This window comes from Schistocerca gregaria, chromosome 7 (assembly GCF_023897955.1).
Source record: "Schistocerca gregaria isolate iqSchGreg1 chromosome 7, iqSchGreg1.2, whole genome shotgun sequence".
NCBI classification, from domain to species: Eukaryota; Metazoa; Arthropoda; class Insecta; order Orthoptera; family Acrididae; genus Schistocerca; species Schistocerca gregaria.
Genome location: NC_064926.1, coordinates 343857889 through 343864224, shown reverse-complemented (window position 1 = coordinate 343864224; position 6336 = coordinate 343857889).

The window sequence follows — 6336 nt, the reverse complement described above, 5'->3', positions numbered from 1 at the left end:
CGAGTCTCACCACCTGCATTTCTAGTAAATGCCTGTACCAGTGTCGGCTCAGATAGAAGAAAACAATCAAATGCCTTCACTGTGAATCGTCCTGCTTTCTGCTCTGTACCGCTCGGGAGCGCAGACTCACCAGTAACCCCTTTCTCCCTCTCCCAACTATGTCAGGTCACGATACTGCACGCTAGTCTATTTGATTAAGGGAATTGCTTTTTCCATGAAATAATCTTTCAAGACGTACTATATTGATTCATCTTTAGCGTCTGTTGTTATAGTACTCGCAGCGAGCAATTCTTCGTGGATTATTTGCTCTATAATAAAACGAACATGTACCAAAATCATTATTCAATGTCGCTTGAAATTGATTAAAGCTGAATCAACTGGTGCGTTAGGAGATAATTACGCATGAGCTTTCAATACCGTAACTCATTTCATGAATACGTTTGTGACGTGCGTTGTTGACTATATCATTAGCAGGTTCGTGAGCAAGAGTTTCTGGAACCTCTTCAGTGACTGGCAAATTTAACTATTCCCAAGAAGTGTACGGTTTTCCAGATTTTGCTGTAGGCAGCGATATATAGTGAAGCGCCTGCAAACCATCATCGTCTCTGTGACGTCGATGCGAACATAGTGTTCACCACGGATCTCTGTCAAAGGTTTTCCTCGAGCGTCTGAAAGGTAGATGCCGTGTTTGTTGACTTCCGCAAGGCGTTCGATACAGTTCCCCACAGTCGTTAAATGAGCAAAGTAAGAGCATATGGACTATCAGATCAATTGTGTGATTGGATTGAAGAGTTCCTAGGTAACAGAACGCAGCATGTCATTCTCAATGGAGGGAAGTCTTCCGAAGTAAGAGAGATTTCAGGTATGCCGCAGGGGAGTATCATAGGACCGTTGCTATTCACAATATACATAGATCACCTGGTGGATGACATCGGAAGTTCACTGAGGCTTTTTGCAGATGATGCTGTGGTGTATCGAGAGGTTGTAACAATGGAAAATTGTACTGAAATGCAGGAGGATCGGCAGCGAATTGACGCATGGTGCAGGGAATTGCAATTGAATCACAATGTAGACAAGTGTAATGTGCTGCGAATACATAGAAAGATAGATCCCTTATCATTTAGCTACAAAATAGCAGGTCAGAAACTGTAAGCAGTTAATTCCGTAAATTATCTGGGAGTACGCATTAGGAGTGATTTAAAATGGAATGATCATATAAAGTTGATCGTCGGTAAAGCAGATGCCAGACTGAGATTCATTGGAAGAATCCTAAGGAAATGCAATCCGACAACAAAGGAAGTAGGTTACAGTACGCTTGTTCAACTACATCCTGAATACTGCTCAGCAGTGTGGGATGCGTACCAGATAGGGTTGATAGAAGAGATAGAGAAGACCCAACGGAGAGCAGCGCGCTTCGTTACAGGATCATTTAGAAATCGCGAAAGCGTTACGGAGATGATGAATAAACTCCAGTGGAAGACCTTGCAGGAGAGACGCTCAGTAGCTCGGTACGGTCTTTTGTTGAAGTTTCGAGAACATACCTTCACCGAAGAGTCAAGCAGTATATTGCTCCCTCCTACGTATGTCTCGCGAAGAGACCATGAGGACAAAATCAGAGAGATTAGAGCCCACACAGAAGCATACCAACAATCCTTCTTTCCACGAACAATACGAGACTGGAATAGAAGGGAGAACCGATAGAGGTACTCGGGGTACCCTCCGCCACACACCGTCTGGTGGCTTGCGGAGTATCGATGTAGATGTAGATATGTATAATCTTTTCCCTGTTCTTCAGGTTGACACTTTCTCATATGATCCTCCAACTTCGATGGTTTCATAGCGTCATTGCTTGACACTTCGTTTCATAAAATGCACAGAGGTAATCGTTTGTCTCTTAATGAAGGAATAAAGTTAAACATTGAATGACGAAAACTGTATGGTCTACATCTCTTTTTAAATTAGGTCATGTTTCGTAACAGAAAAATAACGCTAATTAGGTAATTTGATGAGATGGATAGATGAACTGGGGAAGAACAGTTCCAATTTAGATGAGAAAGAGAAGCAAAATACGCTATTGACCTGTTAAGAATCATAGGATAAGGAAAAACGGGCTGTTCCAATTAGTCTCTAAAAGCCGAATGTTATTGTTCAGCAGCACTGAATGTCTGTAACACGTTTCAGATAGGTACTCCATTTGCTGAGGTGAGTAGCTAGAGCGGACCTGAACGTGCTGTGGCTATGAAGGCCTTTTAGAAAAACGGCGACTGTGTTCCTGCTTTTAAGACGGATATGTTGTCATTTACACCTGAGACTGAATGATGTTTTACCATCGCCACATGCAATCAAGTTATGGGTGGAAAACTTTGAAGCAACAGGAAGTGCCCTTAAACTGTAATTGGTAGGTAGGCCCAAACGTTGTCGCTGAGGGGACGAACAGAGGAGGAGGAAAATGTTGTAATCAGTAGGTCAAAGCGTTCTGTGAGCCACACTGCGGTATTAGTTGGAATGTCCAGTCGTAGTATGAACAGAATTTTAACGAGTGATTTAAAGTTGGAACTGTAGAGGGTAAAGGTTGTGCAGTACATAAGTGAGAGTGATTATGAAAAGCAAAATGACACTGTCTGTTGAACTACTGACTAGAACTGCGGGCAATAAAGGATTCTTAAATTTGCTAAGGATGAGTGACGAGGCACAGTTTCGTCTCAGTTGTTATGCTAATTAACAAAACTGCCGTTAATCATACGAGGATAATCCTCACGAACTCCATCAGTGGCCCAGTGTGGAGCGCTATCTCTTCAGTGGGCATTACCGGCCCTTTCTCTTTTTAGGGTGAACATGGACGAGCAACCACAGTCACATCTCAGCGATATGCTGCCATGGTTGATTCTTCCCTCGTACCTGATTCTTGAACAGTAAATGTGTATTGGTTTCAGGCAGATGGTGCTACGTCTCATTGTGCTCAAATTTCTACATCACTAGTGCACAGAGTGTTTGGCAACCAAACAATTTCAAGGAATGGAGACCTTTCGTGCACTCCCAGATCTACGCGAGTGCTTTCTCTGGAGGGCTCCCTGAAACACAGTGTGTATGCAGACGCACACAAACAATTGCGGAACAGAAAGGCGCCACTCGTGCAGAAAACAGGAAATATCCTATACAAATACTTGATCGTGCGGTGAACTATCTACGTAGCAGACTGACTGTGTGTCAACGTAACAGTAGTGCCTACCAGTGTAAGACATCATTCTCACAACAGGAAAAGTGTGTGAAGTGGCAATGCGCAGGGGTTTCGTTGTTAGAACTGAAAAATATTTTACGATGTAATCCTCACCCTGTTTCGCTACATCCAAATCGACCCGTTTTTCTACCACAGCCTGTATAGTGGGAAAGGTGGAGAGATTTATGCTGTTTTTAACAATCACAGAAACAAACTGGTGGGCGTCTTGAAGAGCGAAGGAGCAGATTAGAAAAAAAGGTGAGTGGTACAGAATCTAAATGTGAAGCAGATAGTGGGACTGAGGATAGGAAATGTAATGTCGGAAAAAAGCAGCATTGGAAGGGATATTAGGCAAAGTTTTTGCCTCTCCAATTAATTGTTTAACTTATACCTGGAAGACTATATTGTGAAATACTTATATGGATGTATAAAATTTGTTGATGACACAGTATTAGTGGCATAAAGTGACCGAACTGTAAATGGAATCCTAAAATATATAAATGATGGTTACGTGGAATATTGGATTAGAATCAATATAACAAAAAAAAGCTATGGTGATGGGCGTATGAAGGATATTGGCAAATATTAAGATAGGTCAATTTGTTATCAGCCAAGTAACAGAATTTAAGTATTAAGAAATGAATAGCAACATATTGTGTATTCAGATTAATCGGTTTTCCGCATATAAGGCCATCATTAAACTTTAACTGATTATCGTCGTCAGAGAAGTTACAGTGTTTGTAAACAATAGTGGAAAACAATAATGTAACACCACAGCTTGGACACTACATAGCTTTTGTTGCTTCATTTTGCTTCCTCTTTTGTTCAACATTCCATCGTTGAGCTTCTGTAAATGTTGTTTGATTGAATCGATAACACAAAATTGTATACTCCTTTCTTTGTAAAATCTTTGATGTCATGGTTTGATTCTATGCAATGTACTGCATCTATCGTTTAAATTGTTTGTCTCATGTGGAGGGAACAAAACTTACTGTATGTAATTGTAATTTTGTTTAAATAATTTTTTGTAGAAATGTCAATTGGTGCAAATTTTCTGTTTTGTTTAATATGTTTGGTTACTGTTATGTAAACTGCTGACCTTCACTTAGGGTTCTTAGTTATTTTGTATGTAAAAGGCGTTGTGTTTCCCCTTGGGAACGGATCTGTGTTAGGCGCAAAATGTGGTGGGCACGGATAGAAAGGTGGAACCAAGAGTCAGTTGGGGACGAGCTACCAAAACTGTCAACTGCTCATGTAATATCTGCATATTGTGCTGGTGCCGAGATAGGCTTTCCGTGTCGCTTTCCAATGTCTCGGATGGATGGATAAAGAGCTTGAACTATTCTGAAATTGATATCTATCATCGCCACCAAGAAATGACAGATCGCAGCAATTCTATGCGCAAATCCACCTACCAACATGCAATCGCCACCACATTGCGCAATCACTGAAAAGGAACCATGGAATAGTAGAAATGTACATTGAAGGATCAGCTCATTAGATGTTTTAGTGTGCGCAAATATAAGGTAACTTAAACTCGGACTCTTATACCTACCTTGATTTTTTATCCCTTGTCACACAACCATTTAGACTCCTTCCCATATCAAAATTGCTTACCTAGTGTCCATATTGAGAAAATAGGAAAGCCCAGTGTTTTACTAATTAATGCCACTTGAACATAGTAAAAAGAAAGTTAAAGTTTATGTAGCAGAACTGAGTACTATAGTAAATGATGCTTGTTGAAAACAATTTTTCTATTAAAACTGCGTATTAATATTTGTTGCCAACTTCTAAAGTGAATTTTCTCAAAACTGTGGCTTATTAAGTTTTGCTTAGTTACTGATCATGGTCCTGCCTGTTGTAAATTATAAAAGGTGAGTTAGTTTCTTACAGGTATGTCAATATTGTGTCTTACTGTAGTAAAAGTCGTGAATTGCATTTGTTATATACTCATGTTTGCTAAGTGCTTGTCTCTCTTGTGTATTGGAAGTGAGTATTAATTGTGTAACAGGATCCACAGTTTGTCTATTGTGTTTATGTTAGGTAACAAGTAACAGAAAAACCACTGTCTATGAAAACAGTAATTCGTTATTAAAAAGACATTGAGAAGTAATTTGTTTGTGAACATTTAATTTTCATTCTAAGTAGAAAGGTATTTGGTAGTGAGGGAATTAATCTATGCTCAGTAACTGAATTTGCTGTGAACCATATCCATATTTCATGTCAGATGGGAATTTGTTTGAAAAGTAACACTAAACCTTTGCCCAATTTACGATTCTAAAGTGAATATTAATAGTAATGTTATAGAGACCATTCAATTTGACTAAGTCCTCAAGGTAATAGTGTGTTTTGTTATCTGTTATATTTATGCACATAGTTTGTTCTGATCTGTTAGCTCCAACCTTAACGTGAACATACTATATTCAGATACCAGAGTTCATTGCACTCACGTGTGGCAAAGTATAGGCTGTGCTTGTCCTTTAAAGTTACTCATACCTATGTTATTGAACAAGAATATCAATCATTCTCTAGCCTAGTTAGGCTGGCGACCGTTTTATTTATTCTTTGAACTGTGTAGATAGGTAAAATATTGTTTGTTACTGTTCAAATATTTACGTAATTCTGACTTTAACTTCCGATAAGCCACCTCCGTTAGGTACAACACGGTCAACATAACGACATTCCTCTTAGAAGGTAACACTGTTTTGTTTCTTTATACCATAATTGCTTTAACAAGATTTATTTCAGGACCTGCGTCCCACTCTAAGGTTATGTTATAACATACGGTAGTGTTATGAGATGTTACTCGTTTAGACTGAGGGACAGGCACACAGTAAATGCCTTTCTTTGGCAGTGTGGTGGTAATGCAGTTTATAAGATAAAATGTTGAACAATAAATAAACACACGAGAGCAAACCAGAAAAGGAATATTAACACCAAACCATTCCCTTATAATATTTTACCTTGAGTAAACAAACCCAGTAAAATAAAATAAAATTAGTACTTGACAAGACTGCTTCAGTGAAGTATTACAGGTGGAAGGTGATACAATAATCAAAAACAAGAAAGGGTTAACAACTGCAACAGTACAATATTTGAAATACAAGGACAATCACAAT